General features: G+C 39.3%; 1 protein-coding gene across 6 annotated transcripts in view; it reads left to right on the top strand.

The window, feature by feature from the left end:
- The window catches only part of FNDC3B (fibronectin type III domain containing 3B), a 264,375-nt gene that overhangs the window by 34,781 nt on the left and 207,718 nt on the right, over positions 1 to 21,876 (top strand). The window lies entirely within an intron of this gene.

Below are 21,876 nucleotides of genomic sequence, written 5' to 3'. Positions count from 1 at the left end.
GAGAGTTTTTAATGACTCGGAAGGTGTTTGGCACGCTGTTTTTGAGGATGTGAAGACAGTTGGATAAAAGGGGTGTATGTTGTAATATTCCTTTCTGGCCCTATCTAAATATAGCGAATCCTCACTTAACATCGGGGATAGGTTCTTGAAACTGTAGCGTAAGGACTTATAACAAAACCAGTTTTACCATAGGCTAATTGACATAAGCATAGTTAAGTTCTTACAGCATTTCATTAACGTTATAACAAAACGATACTGAACGAAACATTTTTATTCGAGGACCTGCTCTATGAAGAGAACTGGCCTCAGAATCGCCTGCATCAGTGACTTTCATTTATGACATTATGGTTTGGGGTTCTTTGAATGTACCTGCATTTCTTCTGTGGTTTGGATGTAATTCCGTTCTCCAACTTTCCCCTCACACTTCTTTTGCAATTTGGAGAGAAAAGTTGATTTTTTTCTTCCAAGTCTTCAAATCTTTCTGTGGCTGGGTTAAAATGGAAGCATACCATAATTTAAATGTAACGCCTTTATGGACACTTTATATATTGTAGTGTAGAGCCAGAATTAACACTGTTTTGTGGTATCATTCTGGCTATAGGAATTTCCACATTTTCACCTCATTTAAAAATCTTCTAATCATTAGCTGTAGTTTTTATTCTAAACTGACAAGAGGGAAGAAAAGTCTTTGGGAATAGGAGTTGGTACATAAAAATATAAAAATATAAGCATTATCCTTAGTGTTCTTTTGAGTGAATGTTAGTCTCTGTTAGAGGAATGACTAGATATATATTTATCTGCTTTGCAGTTTTCATGTAAGTGGCTACACACTCATACACCTATCTCATGTAAATGTCAGATTAAACTGTTTACTTGATCTTGAAGTGCCAAGTCTTTAAGAGTTGTCCAGAGTTGGATGATTTTGGGAATCCAGGATTGGATATTTTAACATAGAGTTAGTGAGTATTGTGCTAGATATAACAGTGTCAGTATATGATGCCTGCTGTATGTACCAGGATACAAGCAGTGTGGACACAATGAGCACGTTGGCACAGCTAGAATTTAACTTGTTCCTCCTATTGAGGAAGAACAATATTTGTGAGCTGTGTAATCAAACCTTCATACTTACATTGTCTTGGAGTATAAGCATGAAGTAGTTACAAAATCTTAATAAAATAAAGCAATAGCATGGTTTGTTATCCCATAAATTACATGTCAAGATCTGAGATTAATTTGGGTAACTTATTCTTAGTTAATGATCAAAACAGTTCTTATTACTGTGGGTCAAGTATTTGCATCTTGAACAACATAGTTCTTGCATCATATGCTTAAGGTCAAGTACATCTCTAACATCTCAGAATTTTAAAGCTGGTTGTAATAACATAGTGGCTTGTAACTTGGGCACATCAGACTTATCTGGGGAACTTTAAAAACCTGCACAAGTTGATTTCCAGGCTAACTGATCTCCAGGCTAATTGTAGGAATTGTCAGATTGGAGGGGGTAAGGCATGAACTTTGAAAAGCATCACAGGTAATTCTAATAAGCAGTGGAGACTGAGAATTTCTGGTTAACCTAACCCTCAGGAGAGCTTCAGAAACTCTCCTGGTGTGCTTTTCCCAGAACTTCACACTGCACAGGCTGCCCGCATACCTGTGTCTGTTCATCCAGGTTAGTCTTCTTTGGGAAGTTTTGCAAAGTGCTCAAGGATATTTTATCTCCTATTCATAAACATATTAAGTAAACTCTTTGTGATGGTTGTCTTTATTGAACCTATTAATTAAAATTGCTCTTCAGTTTTTCTTACAAACTTTCATAAGCAATAAACGGGGGTCATCAAACAAATTTGAGTTTACTTCTTTCAGCAGAGTACAGATTTATTTTCCCGTCATTTAGATGCAAACACAGTAGCTCACATATTGTAAACTAATAAAATTCAGAGTTGATTAGAACAGGTGAGACTGTGCAGGCAGATGGAGTTAAAACAGGTAGATGAGAAAACAACCATGTTACAACTTGCTGCTTGCTGAAGCTGCTTTTAGCCCTGCTTTCACTTGACTTTATAAAAGAATTGGGCTGGGACTGTTGCTCTCCTCTTTGTTCCCTTTGTAGATCCAGCCTGGTAACTTGAATGGTGGAGATGCCTAGAAAACAGCTTGGTGCTTGGCCCAGGTGGTCCCCACAGAATGCCGGAATTAAGGGCATGATATCTATGTGTCAGACACTGACAATTCCCAGTAACTTTAGCATGGCTCAGAATCACCTGGAGGGCTTGTTAAAACAGATTGCTGCCCCCCTTTCATTTCTAATTCAGGTCTGGAGTGGGTGGGGCCTGAGAATTTGTAGTTATCAGAAGTTGCCAGGTGATACTGATGTCCTTGGTTCTGGGACCAAGCTTTGAGAACTGAAGTAGGAGATTGTGGGGTGAGGGGCACTTGTAAGAAAAGGGGACTTAGAGAAATGGTGCCCTTAAACAAAAGAAAAAACGCAGAATTAAGTATGGTCACAAAATGGACAAAGGGAAAAAATCCATGTATATGCAGAAAATAAAAAAGGATAATGGTTTAAATTCTTTGTTATATGCTCAAAGATAGAATCTTCTTCTTTATCTGAAAAATTTCCCCTTTACAGTCTTTTCGTTTACATCTAATTCAATTGCCATTTTATCAGAAATTCCTTTTTCTTTTGTGTGCCTGAGTTCCCACATAATGAGAAAAAAACTATGATTGCCAAGGATATCCTAGGGATATTTTAAAGTTTAATGAATCGTATTTTGTAGTATAGAAGGGGTCACTGAATTAGGAAACATGCAAATATGGAAAATATTCTAAACAGATAAAAGAATATCATACACTGTATTCAAGTAATAAACAAGTACATTGCTCCTCCCCAGTCAGCTGGGTGATAGTAAAGAGAAAGACAAAAGGGGAGGATAAAAAGTAGGTGGGCACATATGGAAGTTGGCTTCACTGTGTCAGTGGTTCTCAACCTTCTGGCCCTTTAAATACAGTTCCTCATGTTGTGACCCAACCATAAAATTATTTTCGTTGCTACTTCATAACTGTAATGTTGCTACTGTTATGGATAGTCATGTAAATATCTGATATGCAGGATGGTCTTAGGCGACCCCTGTGAAAGGGTCGTTCTACTGCCAAAGGAGTCGCGACCCACAGGTTGAGAACCTCTGGGTAAAGTATTCTAAAGAAACAGGAAAGTTTTGAAGCATCAAATGGGGGAAAGGAAGTGACTTAGAATTCAAAATAGATAGGATTCTATACCAGCAGGGATCTGGAGCAGAGGAACATTGCCCTCAGAAAAGAGGAGAAGTTATCCATGAGAGGCAGTTAGGGGTAGTGAATGACTCTATAGTAACGTGGAAAACAGGATTATACCTATTATTTTTTTTTCCTCCTATGGACAGGGCACCATTGTAGAAATTTAGAAATTTGTGCCCTGTTTTAAAAAATCTATTTTAAGGGTCAAATTGTTGAATTCCAGACCAATTATTAATAATTAAATTTACAGCTCTTGAGGAATCTTCTCATATTCTCCTCTAGAATCTAGAGTCTAGATCAGTGGTTCTCAAACTTCCTAATGCTGCGACCCTTCAGTACAGTTCCTCATGTTGTGATGACCCCAACCATAAAATTATTTTCGTTGCTACTTCATAACTGTAATTTTGCTACTGTAAACAATGTGTAATTATATATGTGTTTTTCGATGGTCTTAGGCCAGTGGTCGGCAAACTGTGGCTCACAAGTCACATGCGGCTCTTTTGCCCCTTGAGTGTGGCCACGAAGTTTCAATCGCACTGTACGTGCGCGCCCGCACGTGGTATTTTGTGGAAGAGCCACACTCAAGGGGCCGTAGTTTGCCGACCACTGTCTTATGCGACCCCTGTGAAAGGGTCATTCGACCCCCAAAGGGGTCGCGACCCACAGGTTGAGAACCACTGGAGATGATTTCCCTTGCTGTTCTGTGAGTTTTCATTGATCATTTTAATACTCATTGCACCTGTCATGCTGGTATCAGCAATTAACATTCTTTAGAGGTGAATAGAATGTCAGCTTCCAACTCAGATGAAACTCAAGAACAACAGGTGCATTCTACCTGTTTCTTGGCTATCACCAGAGTAGTCAGAAGGCAAGTAATTAACCACAGAACAGATTTTTGAGAAAATGAGACTCTTTAGAATTTGAGCCAGAGTGCTGAAAAGTAGCTCTGGGTAATGTATTTAGGAGACATAGGAAATGGCTCAACATAAAGTGCATGATAGCCTTGCTAATCTGACCTCTTTAAATTTATTTCAAGCCCGTTTCCCTGTGTCAACAAATTTTAACTGTACACCTTCCACACACCCTCTGTTTTGTGCAGTTTTTAAAAAATTGACTTAGGTTCACATCAAAGGTCTTTGGACTTGAACTCATACAATACAAATCAGCTGATTATATTGTTAATTTCTCTCTTCCCTTTTGAAGGAAGAAACCTGACAAAACTTACTGGCTTCAATTAGAGGGAGAGCGGCTCCTGATAGTGGTTTAACTTCCTCTCCATTCAATCTAGTTTCATTGACCAGGGCCTCACTTTTCTCACTTCAGAATCAGAGGATTGAACCAGATCATTTCTAAAATTCTTCATGTCTCTCAATTTCTTTTTTCTCTTGCACTTTAATTCATGAAAAGACCAGAATTTTACTTAAATAGGTTCAAGTGAGAGCAGATTTCAAGAGCTTAATTATCTAGGTTGTTTATTTGAAACTGAGGTGTTAAATTATCATTTAGGGCTCTTTAGGTACTTCATTAATTTCTCTAAAATTTTATTAGCATAATTTAATCTTGAATAGTAACAAAAAAAGGGAAAGAAAATTACCGATATGTGTTTTTTTCTTGTTTTAATAATAGTTTTTTTGATGTGTCTGTGCAAGCCAGGTGCTTTACATTACTTGTTGTCAACCTTGGCTGCACAGCTGAGTCACCTGGGATTTGAAAAAACAACAGCAATGCTTGGGTCCCTCCTTTCAGAGATTTAGATGTAATTGGTACCGAGTATATTTTTAAAGATAGACTTGGCATATTTAGTTTACATTGCATTCAGTAAAATATTTGATGGGTTTTATTTTTATGGCATCCAATATTTAGGATATTGAATCATTTGTGAATGGAAAGAAATCCTAAAAACATGAAAAGTGATACTTGCTCATCCCTGGTGTACTGCCTGAGCTGACGGATCCTGATGTCCACCTCTTATCCATGAACAGGATAAGATTGCCTTGTTGCTTGTCTCGTCTATAAAACAGCACACAGACTTGTCCTGTTTGCGATGCTTTCATAGGATCATTTGCTATCATTCTATTGATTCTAGTATGCCATTGATTTTTTTTGAAAAGTCATTATTTTCTACAAAAGAGAAAACACTATCAATTAAACTGACTTGCCCTGTACGTTAAGCTGCTTTCCTTTTTTAGGAGATGTTAAAATAAGGAAAAAGATTACATGGAATCAATGAAATACACTAATTTAGTTTTCAGTTTCTCTTTCAGATTTAATTAGGTCTTGAAAATTACAAATCAATTTGGGTTTTCTTTATTTGTGTTGCATAATCATTTTGTGTGTGTGCATGTCTGGGATAGCTTATTCTCTATACTTCTCAGTTTTAAAATATGACTAATTTGCTTAAACATTATCCCTTCTAAATATGCCCTGGAGGATTTATATGCAAGTCATAATCTTGTAATGCTCTTTGTTAATTTTAGCTTCTCACCAAATGTCTATGTCTCATTATGCCAAAAGGCCCATTTTTTTCTATATGTGTACGTATGCATACATATACACACATACAGTGTGTTTGCCAATGTTGCCACTTGTGTCTGTTCTGTTATGTCTAACTCTCAAAAAAACTACATTTTGGGTTTAAAAATTTTCAAGGCTCTTCTGTTGTTCATCTGTGTGTCAGCTGTTGCACTATTATCCTATTAAAAACAACATAACCCAATTGAGCAAATTTATCATGTGCTTCTAACACTTATATGGAAAATATTTAGTTTCCTTATTCTCTTTTACTTTTTTTCTTTGTGCCTACCGTGTTAACCAAGAAATACATTACCTTTGGATCTAGACCATCTTCCCTAAATACCTCCCTTATATAATTGCTAATTTAAATTTGTTCCAGATGTACACTCAGTATATAAAATTTGGTAGTTTTAATTTTTTGAGATGCTTTTAAAGATTTATTTTAATTTATCAGGGTTCTTTTTTTTCATGGATCTATGTAAAGTCTGTGCTAGGCAATTAAACTTGGTTTTCAGTAAATTAATAGGTAGATGAATCTAATATTTTCTATCTCCCCCATTAAGGAGATTCTGTTGAGAATCCACGTAAAGATTCTCAATCTCTGTCTGAAGACCAGGTTTGATAAAGTGACTGTTCTATCAGTTGTGCTGTTGGTGTTCATTTATATGAATGGTGGAAAATGAAAAGGATTACCTTTTACATCACTAAATATCTAAGTACCTTGATTTTGTCTTGGCCTTTAGTTCCTCCTCATGGAAAAGTTCATGCAACAGCTACATGTCATCTCCCGCCCTGTGTGTTTTTCTTCCTTCTCTGGTTTGCTCCTAATGCCTTCTTGGAAGGTATATGGTCCTGTTTGCACTTGGGTTTGTGTGTGCTTGGGGGTAATTAACACCTTCTACCTACCTGGTAGCTCAGTGCCTCCCAGAGGAGCAGACAGCCTTTGCTGTGTCTGCAGTGTTGGTGTTGTGTTATTCTGTTCTCCATCCTGGGCCTGTTTCTCACTCGGACACCCTCCTTCATGTATGAGCCACTCTCCCTGTCTTCATCTCCCTTCTCTCCTGTTTCTTTTATTCATACCCTCCACAGGAAGGGGTGTTTTCTTTAGGAAGCCTGGCATTTGGGGAGAGAAAGATTTGATTTTTGGGCTGTCCACTTTTAAGAGTGGAGGGGGAAGTTATCAAGTTAGGAGGCTCCTGAGAAAAATCACATTTCTTCTGTATACAGGCTCCCTGGTCTACTCTTGCAGCAACTTAAGAAACACGTCCATATCCCCATGCATAGGAGCCCTACTATTTTATTGTAGCCTGTTCATCTTAATCATGTTGGTTTACATGAGCGGGATTTATTTTGGAACTTACCGAGCCAGCTACATTAAATATGGTATTGTCATTTACTGCGTGTATCTCTGTGTGTGGGGTGATTCTTGACATGAATCCATCCTGTGAGATATCATGATGATATCTGGCATGCCTTATTTGTTTACTGTTTTTACTGTGTGTGTTTATAAGAGAAGAGACCCGTAGTGATGCCTTTGTGTGTCTGCCCCTTAGGTCAGGTTTTCTGTCCTGACTCAATGCGGGTCAGGCTGAGATTGGTTGGTTGGATGTGCAGAATTTCCTCTGTCGGACTCAGGAGCCAGAAAGCCACGATGAAGTTTGAGTTGGCTTGTGGCAACCTTTTCCAAATATGAATTTGGATGCGGTACAGAAAGCCCTCTAAGAAAAGAAGGAGAAGGGAGACCAATAACTCTCTAGCTGGAAATATTTGGGAACATTTAGAAATGGGGAAACTCTAACCCATGGTGTTTGGAGTCTTCCCTAGGCTTGGGCCGCGTCGCTGTGGCGCTCAGAGGCCAGCCTTTTTTTCCAGGCTGAGCGCTCCCTTCACTCGGGAGAAGCCATAGAGCAGCCTCTGTCCTGCGGGTGCTGCACGCTGACTTGCTCCAGACAGTATTGAATGTGACCTGGCAGCCAGTGCTGTTTCCTGCTGACGTGGCCTCCCACAACTGAGCAGAACAGAGCCGCCTCAGTGTGCGGAGGAAGGGGCGGGAGGGCATGAATCACCAGCGGGATAAGGAACAAATTAAGAGGGGAAAGCGCCTCGCTGTTCAGGTTTCCTTCTAGATAGACTTAAAAGACACCTTCTTTATAGGAAGGGAGGAGGAGGAAGGAAAACAGGAGTGAAGAATGCTGCAAGAATCAAACAGTGATTTGCTTGGCCATAGGAAGAGTTTCTTATCAGCAGGAGTTACTTCTGGGGTGAGACCCAGTCTGCCGCCGACATCGGAGAGGATGCTTTCGGAGGCCAGACGGGGCTGCACGGGCCACACTCTCGCAGAGGTTGGTGGGAGGACGAGGTCCCAGTCATCTCCTGCAAGGCAGACATTCAAAAACAAAACAGAACAGAACTGGAGTGTGTATCTTGATGGAACAAGTTCTCTCAGCTTGGTAGGAACTGGAGAAAGAACTGAGAAACCGTTCAGGAGCAAATCGTGTTGCGTGGTTCTCCCACCAGTGGCATCAGCATCTAAATTGATGCTTAGGGTTGGCTTATGTTTCAATCACTGCTTGGTACTTGGAATTTGTTGATTTGAAAAGGTCCAAGTACAGCTCCTTGTTACCTCTGCTAGCGCCAAAAAAATCAAGCTATCATGGAATGTTAGAGTGAGCTGGGACTTCAATGGCTTCATCTATCTTTAAAAGTGATTGTAGACCCTTTTTTTCAGTCAGTCTTACATGGAAGCCCACTCTACCAAGCAGATGTAGGTAGAGCCGACTGAGGGCCTGAGGCACACCTGCTCGTATTTCTCCTGGTAGTGGCCCTTCAAACTTTCTCCCTGGCCACCATATATCCCTTGTATATGTATGTTGTAAAACCACTGATCTGATCCCCCACTCTCATATTATATGTGAGGAAGTTTTGCCTCTCAGGTAGGTCAGTTTGTTAGGTAATATTATAATATTATAAGTGCCTTAGCATAACAGTTCTTTTATCTGTCTTTCGCTTTTGAGCCTTCATAATTTCTGTTAGCTATTAAAAAAGCTTTCCTGGTCTCTCTGCCACCAAACACATTCAAGTGAATTATATAAATAAATGATACACCAGGAATACTGGTTACACCATGTGCCAGAAGCCACCCAGCAATCACTTGAGGATGCTGCAGCAGTAAAGAAAGTGAGGGTCACACTGCTCGGCCATCTCCAAAGCAGAATCCTGAATGCGGGTGCTCATGGGACCTGAAAGAACCAGAAAACTGAGAAAGTGTTTCCAGGCTCTGTGGCAGAGGCCCTCCCCATTCTCTCTATTGCCTTGCTGGGTATTTGAGGATCTTCTTTGACTGAGTTCTCTTGGTAATTTTCCATACCCAGTTTCTGTAATTTAAACCAAACCTAAAAATAACCATGCTTAAAAAGTACTGAAGGCTCTTCCTTTCAAATGTGTATCCTAGATTATGGAACAAAACTGAGGCAGATCTAGTTATAGGACCTCATTCCGGGTTCAGTATTGGATTTCCTGCATAGCTCGCAGGTCTTGTTTGTAGGTGGACTTGGACTTACAGGTTTTGGAAATCATTTACGTTGGCCATCTTTTCCAGTGTTTCGCCTTCCCTGCAAGCCACTTTCTCCGGTTGCTCCCCAAATTACCACCCTCAGCTCAGTAAACAGAAGTTTTTGCTCATAACATGAATTCTCAGGAAAAAGCAAGCAAGATACAAATGGAATGGAGAAAATGGGATATTAAATGTGTAATAGGTCTACTTAGATTTTCAGTAAAGTCATCTGATTTCCTTTAAGGAGGTTTTGATTTTTATAGGCTATGCAAGGGTGGAATTAGAAAGCTACTCAAATCATGTATGGTGTTTTGTTGCTGCTGTTGTAGGCTGGGTTTACACTTTGTGAAGGATTGGAAGGGGAGGACTTTTATCTCTTAATCCTGTTTCATTGCAGAAGTGCTGTATATGTAATGATATACCTTTCCCTCCTCAACTCATTCTGGGGGAAAAAATAACCAGAGACTCTTTTTTTGCAAATGAGTAAAACTATTTCTTGGTAAAACTATTCTTCAAATACAACTGTGAGTAGGAAGCCAAGGCAGTGGGGGGGATCATTCTTTTGTGTGATGGTAATGAGATAATTTATGCATTATAAATTTTCAGGACACTCTTTGTTTAAATGAAACTTCAGAGTCCTTGCAAAGCCACATTACCAAGTCTTTCTGTTTTATTAAAAAAAGCGTTTATTAATTTCATATGTTCTGCCACCAACTGCATAAACTAATACAATTGTTTTGAATAAAAGAACTTAAGCCGTCATTTGTTTGGTGTCTTGACTTTTCTCCTTTTCTTCCCCAAATATAATTTGACCCAATCTGGTTAAGAGTTGCTTTTGTTCCCACCATTAGCCACCCACTCCGAGTGGCAACTGCCAACTGCAGTTCAACCTGGTGTTGGAGGAAGGTAGGAGGAAGTGTTAGTTAGGGTTGAGTGCAGAATCACTGCCTGAAGACTGGGAGGCTTATAGCAGGCAGACCTTACTGGGGCTGCCAGCACAGACGGGCACAGGAATTTCCGTTATACTGCAAGAGGGGATGAGGAGGCCCGAGGGTGTCACACTGCCAGCCAAGATTTGAAGGCTTTTTTGTATTGTCTGCTGATTGAACCTGGAAAGCCTTACTGTGGAAGGGATCTGTAGTGAAAAAATGTCTGGTGCTGACTTTTGAATTTTTTTTTAGATCTCATTCTCCAAAGCAACAGGAATTTATTTGGTTAAAAAGCAACTAATTAATCTGATCTTGATGTGGAAATGAACCATATCAAATTCCAGGTCAAATCGCTTTTCCTTGTAGAATGTTTGCTTAACCTTTTGAGGTGTATTTCATCAGATTCTGGACTATAGAAAGTTTATCTGTCCTCAGTATTCTAATCTACCTGGTGGCATGGCTATTGTTCTAAAATGCTCTTATATGTAAACCTAATTTTGTCTACAAATAAGAAAAGTCACATTTACAAATTGATTATAAAATATTGTAGATATAGTGTGTAATTTAATCAAACACGCAGTACCATATATGGCATCATTCTTGAAAAATACTTGGCCATCTGGTCCCATTTATCTAAAATGAAATACCCCTCTTTTTAATTCATATTAAACTGCCAGCTAATATTATTATCCTTATTTAAAACATAAGGAAACAAAAGTTTAGAATGGCCAAATTATGTATGCACAATAGTAAGTAGCAAAACCAGAATTTGAACTTCAAAGCTCCTGGTATTAAACTTAAAAAAATAATTGTAAACTCACAGGAAGTTGGAAAAAATGTACAGGGAGATTCTCATGCATCTTTAACCCAGTTTTACTTAATGGTAACATCTTGCATAACTATAGTACAATATCAAAACCAGGAATTAACATTGCTACAATCCACAGAGCTTATTCACATTTCCCTGCTTTACACGTACTTGTTTGTGTGCACGTGTATAGATTTATGTAGTCACTACCACAATCAAGAGCTGTTCTATCACCAAAAGGCGATATCTCCCACCATTCCTAACCTTCAGCAACCGCAAACTGTTCTCCATCTCTATGATTTTGTTTCTTAAGGAATATCATATAAACGAAATCTTACAGTATATAATTTTTTGAGATCCAGCCAAATTATATGTACGAATAGTTCCTTTTTATTACTGAGTGGTATTCCATGACATGGGTAGTCAGAGTTCACCTGTTAAAGGACATCTGGTTCTAGTATTTTGCATTTACAAATAAAACTGCTATGAACACATGTGTACAGGTTTTTGTGTACAGATTTCTCTGGGATAAATGCCCAAGAGTACAATGCTATGTTGTATTATAATTGCATTGTTTAATTTTATAAGAAACAGCCAAACCTTTCCAGAGCGTCTAGACCATTTTACATTTCTACCATCAATGTGTGAATGATCCAGATTCTCCTCATCCTTATTAGCATTTGTTCTTATCACTAAGCAGCTATAACTCCTCCTCCTCTTCTTTTTTTTTTTATAGTTTATTGATTTTTTACAGAGAGGAAGGGAGAGGGATAGAGAGTTAGAAACATCGATCAGAGAGAAGCATTGATCAGCTGCCTCCTGCACACCCCCTACTGGCGATGTGCCTGCAACCAAGGTACATGCCCTTGACCGGAATCGAACCTGGGACCCTTTAGTCCCCAGGCTGACGCTCTATCCAGTGAGCCAAACCAGCTAGGGCTCCTCCTTCTCTTCTTTTATGCCTATCAGTGCCTAATTGCTCCAGTACCATTTGTTGAAAAGGCTATCTTTTCCCATTATCTTGCTTTTGCACCTTTGTTAAAAATCACTTGGGTATAGTTTTGTGTGTCTGTTTCCAAGTCCTCTGTTTCTATTCTGTTGATCTGCGGGCAGCATTGGGTATAATTGCTAGACAGTACTACACACTACACAAAAGTATGCCCCTGTCCAGCTACTCTGAATGGGGCCCTCTGTTCATAGTCCTGTGCCTGAAGTTAGACTGAAGTGTGGCTGTGCTCCCTGGGCCTTGTCTTGTCTGTTATGGAGTGGGCTTTCCACCTGCCTGGGAGGATCTGTCCCTGTCTCCCCCCACTCTCCCCATCCCCAGGGCTTGGCTTTGCATTTCCACAGGGTTCTTCTCCATGGCTTTGTTCTTCTTTATGGTCACCAGTCTGTACTTGTTGTTGGTTTATGTTAGCATCTTCTGAGGTGTAGAGCCCAACTCTAAGAAGTCATATTAAGTCTTATGGAAGAGCTGCTAAAAATTAAAGATGCTGAAAATCGCCTTCTGGATAATATCAGCCGCTCCTTTCAGAGTTGTCATAGAACAGAGAAATGAAAAGCTTGGCTATAAGTCAGAAATGTCCGCTGATGGACTGGGGAGTTATGCTCATCCTATATAATAAAGAGGTAATATGCAAATTGACTGTTACACCCTCACACAAGATGGCCGCCCCCATGTGGGCTCAAGGTGGCTGGCTGGGGAGAGCAGTTGTGGGCGATCAGGCCAGCAGGGGAGGGAGGGTAGTTCTGGGGGGGGGAGCAGTCTTGCAGAGATCGGGCCTAAACTGGCAGTCGGACATCCCCTGAAGGGTCCCAGATTAGAGAGGGTGCAGACTGGGCTGAGGGACACTCCCCACCTCCAGTGCACGAATTTCGTGCACCAGGCCTCTAATTGTTTATAAAGATGAATATAAAACTTTTTTAATGTTGGCTTTTGGTTTTTTTATGAGGTTTCTAAAATAAAAAAAGCTAATAAGAGTAAACTTATTAAACATTTATATTGGCTCTATTATATATCTAGAACAATGGAAGAAATTCCTATTTTCATCTTTGGCTTTTGGTGTTCATCCCAACTTACTGCTGAAAGGATTGTTGGCAACTTACAAATATGCATACTGTATATTGATATACATTTAAAAGAAGTGAAAATAAGGTCACTAAAATAAGAGGGAGCCAGGAGTGATTTTGATTTTTACCTTTAGAAATTTTTTCAAATAAGTCTCATCCTTGTTTTTGTCACTGATTATTCTTGGTACAGTATTTCCATAATTGTGTTCATTTTTAACTGTTATGTAGAACTCTCATTAGAATCAGGATCAAACGACATTGGCAGTGTTTTAATTTCACATCCACATTTGGGCAGCCTCTTGGATATTGGTAGGGTGGAATGTGAACCAACTGATCGCTTTTCCAGTCCTGTTATTTTCCAGTGTGGTTTGGAAAAAAAATCTGCCAATGAAGTCAAGAAAGCACAAGGAAGCCTTCTGGTTAACGAATTTAGTGAGTTTCAGATTTTCCTCTTGTGGAGAGTCCTAGAAAATGACTGCAGAAAAGAAGTTATGGGTCACTTATAGAAGAAACTGCTTTGCATATATACAGGATTTAGTGCATTCTGCAGGCTACCAAGGCTTCTTGCCCAATAACTGATGGATAACATTAAAACCTGTTAATTACAAATATACCAAGAATTGGGAAAAAAAGTCATTTTTGCCGCATTTAGGGTTCTGACTGGTTAGATTTCTCACAGGCTTGGAGCTGAAGTTCACTTGATACATGCACGTGTTTACCAAAACGTTGGGATTCCAGAGGACTGTTGTATATTATTTATGGCAGGGATCACCTGTAATGTAATTTTTTATAATAGTTTTATTGAGGTATAATTCACAAACCTTACAGTTCACCTATTTAAAGTGCAACTGTGACCACAACCAGATTGGAAACATTTTTAACACTTGAGAAAACCCTTTACCCATTAACAGTCTCCCCTGAACCCCTCACATCCCCATTCCTAGGGAACCACTAATATACTTTTCGTTCTGTGGAGTTGCTTATTCTGGACATTTCCTAAAAATGGAATAATATAGTAAATATATGGTCTTTTGTGATTGGCTTTTTCACTTAGCATAATTTTTCAGGTTTGTTTAATTTGTAGTATGTATCAATAGTTTATATTTATTGCCAAAAAATATTCTATTGTATTGATATACCACATTTTTAGAATGTATTCATGGACTGGTGGACAATTGAGTTGTTTCCACTTTTTAACTATTATTAATAATGCAGCTAGGAGCATCTGTGTACAAGTTATTGTGTAGACATACATTTTTATTCCCCTTGGGTATATATCTAAGAGTGGAATTGCTGGGTCATATGGTAACTCTATTTATAACTTTTTGAGGAACTTTCCAGAATATTTTCTAAAGTGGTCGCACCATTTTACATTCACAGACAGCGTATGAGCTTTTTCAATTTCTTCATATTCTTACCAGAGCTTGTTATTACCTGTGGTTTTGAGGGGTGTGGGGGCGGGGAGTGTCTATAATGCAATTTTATGTGTGTTTTTTTCCTTTGCATTCATTGTTAGCATTTGTTCCTTCAGGGGGTTGATATTATACATTAAAGGAAGTAGGATGTGGTTAGTTATGGTATGGCTGTGAGCCATAATGAAGTTCTGTGCTAGAACCAACATGCTTCTTGTTTTTTGACCTTAACCCCCAAATCCCATCATTGAACAAACCACAGTGCACTCTTAAGGCTACAAGAAAAGCTTACCCAGAAGTGAATTCCGTGTTTCAGTTAACTTTGTGGGGGAGGAGAAGGGTTTCGAGGAAAAGTGAAGCAAGCAGTTTCTTTCATTGATACTGGAAATCTAAGTAGGACTGTTGAATTGCCATATATATATATATATATATATATATATATATATATATATATTTGTTGTTGTTGTTGTTTCATAATTGAATATGTTTTAGATCAAATTGCAGTTAGTTTCTATACATACACAATTGCAATATCTTATAAACTTACATTAGATTGAATTTTCATGCTGTGTACTATGTGGAATGGAAATGAGCCTTTGTTTTTTAGTACACTAAACTTCAGTTCCAAAGTTATATAAATTTTTATTGTTTCCTACAAGTAAAATCTCATTTTCTAAATTGTCTCATAAAGATGTCCACATTATAAAACAATGTTTATAAGTGGTGGTGGTAGGTACAAAAAAGACAAGCTGCCAGAAATTTTTTACTTATATGACATGGATGTTAACAGTCCTGAATTTTGCTATAATCTCTGTGAATCATATTAGATTAAGAAATCCAGGAATATTCCAACATATATATGTGCTAGAACGTAACATGGTTATCAGGAGACATTGTTCTATTTTGTTCTTTCAAGACGGGCTTGTTTTTATTCTTTGGAGAGCATTTCAGTTTCCTAGATGAATGATGGAGTTCTGTGGGAGTTTGAGACTAGGTGCCCGAAGAAGTCTTCTTTTATACACAAAGGGCCTAGAGTGCTCTGATTTATTGTAATATATTGACACTTTAGGAAACTATTTAATTCATTTCAACAAACTAAGATATACTGCACCTTGCCAGGGACAAGGGATATACTAGGTACATTTCAAAATGTTTAAGTTGAAAACAGAGATTAACTTGCATGGAATCAAGGGACTTAAAATATGTACATTTCAGAGGGAGCATCTCTATGAAGTTTATTTCAGATTTTTCATCCTAGATTTATTAATCTAGATCAGAGTGTGTGTCTGCATTAACTTTGGGGGATAAAGGTCAGCATTTCAAAGCTACCCATTTCATTCTGAATTAGGGATATTATAATCTTATAGCTGAGCTTTTGAATCTTTGCCTTTTTCCAGTGTATTTTGGACTGTTTTGATCATTGCTATATTTCTAATGGTTCAACTAATAACTTGTCACAGAACAGGCCCTCTAAATTTTTGTTGAGTGACTTCATGAAATGAGTGAATGAATGAGTGTGATTGTTAGCTCTTCTTCAGTTGTTTAAGAGCATATAAGATATGTTTAATTGTTTGATCTCTCCCCATTGAAATGGTTCTTATGATTCCTGTCAGAAGTAATTCACTTGAAGAATGCATGTGCTCTTGTTATGGTCTGCTTGTTCCAGACATTCTGGAATCCAGATCCACAGGTCTTCTATGTTCATTTTTCGTTTTAAGAATAATTATGACTGTCTAAGGCAGTGGTTCTCAACCTTCCTAATGCTGCGACCCTTTAATACAGTTCCTCATGTTGTGGTGACCCCCAATTTCATGGTTACAAATTGAACATAATTCAAGCATAGTGATTAATCACAAAAACAACATGTAATTATATATGTGTTTTCTGATGGTCTTAGGCGACCCCTGTGAAAGGGTCGTTTGACCCCCAAAGGGGTCGTGACCCACAGGTTGAGAATCGCTGGTATAAGGTAATGGCAAAAGAATCAAAATCTGTAAGAACTCTTTCTTGGCCATCCCAGCAGTCCTTTCTTTATGTACCCATTCATATGGTGTAGAATTAGAGGCCCATTTATCTCTGTTCCTCTTCAGATCTTTCCCAGAGAAGATAATAAAATTTGAAGACGTTGGTGTCATTTATTTTTCACCAAAGGAGCACATTTAGATAGTGACGGAAAGGAGAGTGTCCTTTGTGCCATGTTTGCATTGTCTCATTTTAATTATCCTAGTGTCCCTGCAGATTGGAATAGTGATTAGCTCATTTTATAGCTCAGGAAACCCTGCTCTCAAATGTTACATTATTTGCACCCTAGACTATCCATTCCATGAAGGCTGCAGTTGTGTCTGTCTTGTTCACCATCATGCTTTCATTATGTAGTCTAGTGCCTGGCACGTGATGAGTAAATACTGATTGGCTTTACTTTTGCCTGAGATCACATGACTAGTTAGTGGAAGCAACTGAGATTGCATATAGTTTTCACTCATTCCACAGCCTGTGAGCTCTTTTCAGTGAAGTTCTTTTAAGTTTTCTAAGAGATCACTTTGATTACACTTTTCAGAAAAAGAGGTTATATTCTAGTGGCATGCCTATCTTAAATTTCTCAACATGGACAGGATTTTGGCCTACTACCTGTGTTAATGCTGTGGCATAAGTATTTTCTCTACACAGACTGTATTTATTGGCTTCTCATAGTGTGTTTACTCAAATCTTAAGTAATGCACTATTTAACCTTATTTTTCAAGTTAATATATTTTCAAATTATATAGTCACTGAAAATAACTAGAAAAAATATAACTGCTAAGTGGTCATTATTAAACCCTAGAGGCCCGGTGCACAAATCCGTGTACCAGTGGGGTCCCTCAGCCTGGCCTGTGCCCTCTCGCAATCCGGGACGCCTTGGGCGATGTCGGACTGCCAGAAACTGTAGTAGTGCGCAAAGCGGCATGTGGCCGGGAGGAGCCCGAGCCTGGGCCTGGGCCATGCGCTGCGCCACTCCTGTTCATCCTGGCCCCGCTGTGCCTGCCGCCACTGTAGTGCTGCTGTGGAGGTGGGAGAGGCTTGCACCTCCACAGCTGCGCTCGCCAGCTGTGAGCCCAGCATCTGGTGCCCGTTGGTCAGCTGGCGCTCCCGCTGTGAGAATGCACTGATGACCATCAGGGGGCAGCTCCTGCGTTAAGCGTCTGCCCCCTAATGGTCAGTGAGCATCATAGTGGCCAAATGGTCAAACGGTCGCTTAGGGTTTTATATACATAGATATTGCCACATCCTAGCATGATTTGCTCCTGTGAGCCCAGTAGGTTCATACTGTAGTTTGACCCTCCTACTCTCCTACTGATCTTATAAAAGGACTCTATCAGATTAGCTCATTTCTTTTACTCTTTAATTCCTGCTATTTTAAAGTTGTGGAAACCACGGAAGGTGTTGATATTTCCCTACCATTCTGCTGCACCTTTGCCCAGTGCAATGAGTGGAACTGAGCAGGACCATGTCAATGGAATGCTGGAGATGACTTGTACCATCTCGCAAGAGCTGATTGTCAAATTTTCAGACATTTTTTGTGAGCTGGTTGTAAAACACAGCCATTTATAAATATTAAAATATACAAACTTGCAATTTAAATTATATTTAATGACAAAGGTAATAAATACTTGAAACTCCTCACTTCCTGGTTATTCTATTACATGTTGCTATTTATGCTCTTGAGGTTTTTTTAGGTCTGTTGTATCTAGGTGGTGGAAATGTTGTATAGCAATGTGTTGCTGCACATGTCTTTCCAAGTCCATGTTCAGCGATGTCATGTTGGGTTGATATTGGCCAACTAAGGAACTTGGCAAACACTATAATCCAGGACATACCTACCCCCTTTTTTCCTGGACAACCATTTGTTGTTAAATATTTATAACCACACACTCAGTGTGATGCCTAGATACTAGGAAGAGATTGATACTGCCATCTTTTCTGTTATTTGTTTGGTTATATTTATATTTAGTCACAGAGAGGGAAAAACATAGCTAGGATATAGGGAGACAAAAGCGAGGAAGAAAGTTGAGGCACAGAGGCATGCCTTAGCCTAGAAGCAAACATAGAACAAACTCAGATAATGTGTGTGGTAAAACTGTATTTATTTGCTTACTGGTATTACAGGTTATTTTTAGAAAAATGTCCTTTAAAACGAACAAGCTTAAAAAAAATGATCACCCAACATCTCTTTTGTCTAAAAGACTTTTATAATCATTTAGTGTGTATGTATAAATATTATTGCATATAAACAATTCTAGAATAATTTCATAAGTTTTTAGAGCTCAGAGTCACCTTTTTTTTTTTTTTTTGAGACCAACATTTGGTACCATCACTCATTTTCAGTTACCTGGTGGTAGTAGTTAGTAGCGGTGTGTGTGTGTGTGTATTTGTGTAGAACTAATAATTTGGTCTTTCATAATTTCAGTCCACTTGTAGATACTTATACTGGGCCTTGCAGTCAAACAGCTAACCCCAAGGCTAGATTGCTCAAGGTTGTTTTCCCCCTCTTCTACCTTGATGTACAGGGTTTGCTTATGCCAATCATGTTGGTGTTTTTTTTAATGACATACCATTTTTGAGTTTCTTCAGTAGCCAGCCCATGTCAGCACTCGGTCTTCTCTGTTCCAGATACTGAACACTTGTAGAACATGGGAAGTGGCATCGATGCTGCCAGAGGTGCACAGCAGTGACTCAAGGGGTTGCCCGGACAGGGTTCTGGCGTGTTGTGCAGCCCTCTGCTGAGTGTACGTTACTGAGAGTGAGGCCTGTCTGTAGAACCAAGCCAGTCGGTGCATTTAGGGGTGGACGGGTGGGACCTGCTGCTTGTATGTGCTCATAGAGCAGTTACTAAATATTTAAATGGCTGTAAGGGATAAGTGCTTCCAAAAGGGATGTTATTTTTTGTTTTGTTTTTAAGCAGGGCAGTTTTGTTTACCACAGGGATTGGGTGCCTTTGTTGGAAAAGAACACTGAAGAACAGCAGAGATGAGTCACACATTTTCTGGCTACTTAGCCATTATCCAATAATTAAAAGCCATTTCATGGATAGGACCATGCAGCCGAAGAAACCTTCAAGGGGACTTGCCTTTGTGCTGCCCACTTTTGGAAAAGAGCGGGCTGATGAATTTAACTGGCGCTCATTGGGAAGTGTGCCATGTAACACTGAGTGATGAGAGCAGCGCGCCTGCCAAGCAGGTTGCTCCGGTCCATCACTTCTGGACCAGTTAACGACCCCCATTCTGTAAGCTTACTGTCACTATTCCCATTTAAATAGCACTTTATTAAAATACTCATGTAGTATCTTCGCATCTTCACATTTGATGCTTACTACAAAGAACATTCATTGCTCAGTCTTAAAAATGGGATTTTTAAGAACTAAAGGAAAATAAAAGCCACTCTGACTTAAATGTTGGTGCGTTAAGCCACTGTAGTCAGTTTCTGTCCTACCCCTGCTGTTTTAGAAAACTGGCTTCATTTCAAGGTTTGCAACTTACCTTCCTTCAAGTAGAATTCCTAAAATTTAAATCTAAGTATTTTTGTTTAAGTTTCATTATCTGTCTTATTTAATTGATGCATTTAAAAACATTAGCCTAGTTCTTTTCTCTTGCTCCCTACTGACTTTTATTAAAAATAGAAATACAAGTCTAGTGGGGACAGTTTGTTCCTAATTCTATAGATTCCTGCAGCATTTCCATTCCAAGGAGCTGTCATTACCTTCTCTGTCACTTTTGACTTAAGTGTAGAATATTTAGGATTGTGGGCAAATCACATATTTGTCATCCCATCCCTCCATATTTCTCCCCCTCTCCCTCCCAACAAACCCACAAGTGCCAAGTAGAATCGAGGCCTTTGGTGAGACAGGGCAGATGCCAAACTCACCTTTGTTGTGATAATGGTTGAGGTTGGGGAGGTGAGCTAGGTTATGATTCTACCTGCCTGTTTTTGTCCCCAGTCTCCATTCCAATATGACTCTCTGAGCTGTTGGGGCAGAGGAAAAAAGGACATAATGATTTGTTCTCCTTCTTCTTGCTTGTTGGAGAACATGGAGGAGGCAGCGACAGGTGGGTGGGACGGTTGGGAATGTTGTGCAGAAACAGGGCTGCTATAGTTTCTGCTCCTTTCACTTGGTCTCCACCTCCAATGGAGCTTCCCAGATAAACCAGCAGAAGAGCTCAGATGAAGCACATTTTGTGAATGTAACTTTCAGGTAATGAAAACATGCCCTTCCCATTATTGACCTTAAAGAAAAAAGGTGGTGTTGACTTCAAACCAAGACAATAGAATTTAATTATGCAAATCTTTGAGACACTTTTATAGCATCACTGCCTTAGTATTGCTCTGATGTTAAAAGTCTTCTCTGTTTACTGTAAGGTAAAACCTTTGTGTTTAGTTGGAAAAAGAAAGGGACTCCTAGGAGGCCTCTGCCAGTAGCTGCATGAAGATATGTGGCTGAGGCCTATACACAAAGGCCCTCTGTGCTGGGTCTGTGTGGGCCCACAAAGGTGGTAAGCCGAGCTGACAGGGGAAGTCCACAGAAACGCAATGCTGGGCTCCTGTGTCCATTATTTCAAAATGAAGTTGCTCCTTTTAGAAAACAGAGCGACACACCAGACAGGTACATAAACTTTTCATGTGATCATGTTAAGACAGATGATGAATGTACTTTAAAAACACGTGGTTCAAAAGCACACAGTCATCTTCTCTGAAATTGTTAACTGCCATTTTATGACTCTTATCTAGCACTCACAGTTCTCATTTGGTGGAAAATTCTGCTTGATTTCTGCCTTTTCCCTGTATGTGTCACATATTGCTGTTGGAAACTGGAATGCCCAGCATTTCCCCCTCTAGTCTTCTTATTAAAGAATGGGATAACTTTTTTAAAACTCTCTGCATATTGTAGCATGAACAGGGAACATAATACTAGTGGAGATGGACTTGGGGGAGGTTTAGAGGGAGGAATTGCATTCTTTTGGCATTCCTGAGAGGAATGTCAAAAAACAGCTGTATTAACTTTTTTTTTCTTTTTGTGGAGGGGGCAGGGTTGGGAGAAGTACAGAGGCCTCTCTCCTGACATGTAAAATTCCAGCTCTTTACAGCCGAGTACAAGCAGCTTGGCATAGCGATGCCTGGAGTCAGTGTGCATGTGTGTTATAGTTCTGATTATTAGCCAACAGAAAGCAGCTGTATACATCATAGTGAAAGTACTTTGAAAATAAAATATCCAATTGTGGGGTTTCCCCATATAAACACCAGATGTGTACAGTGGTTTTAACATGGGTCTGCCCAGTGTCGTAGCAC

The sequence above is a fragment of the Myotis lucifugus genome, unplaced genomic scaffold (genome assembly GCF_000147115.1).
Source record: "Myotis lucifugus unplaced genomic scaffold, Myoluc2.0 scaffold_53, whole genome shotgun sequence".
In the NCBI taxonomy this organism is placed as follows: domain Eukaryota; kingdom Metazoa; phylum Chordata; class Mammalia; order Chiroptera; family Vespertilionidae; genus Myotis; species Myotis lucifugus.
This window is presented reverse-complemented; position numbering and strand designations above follow the sequence as displayed.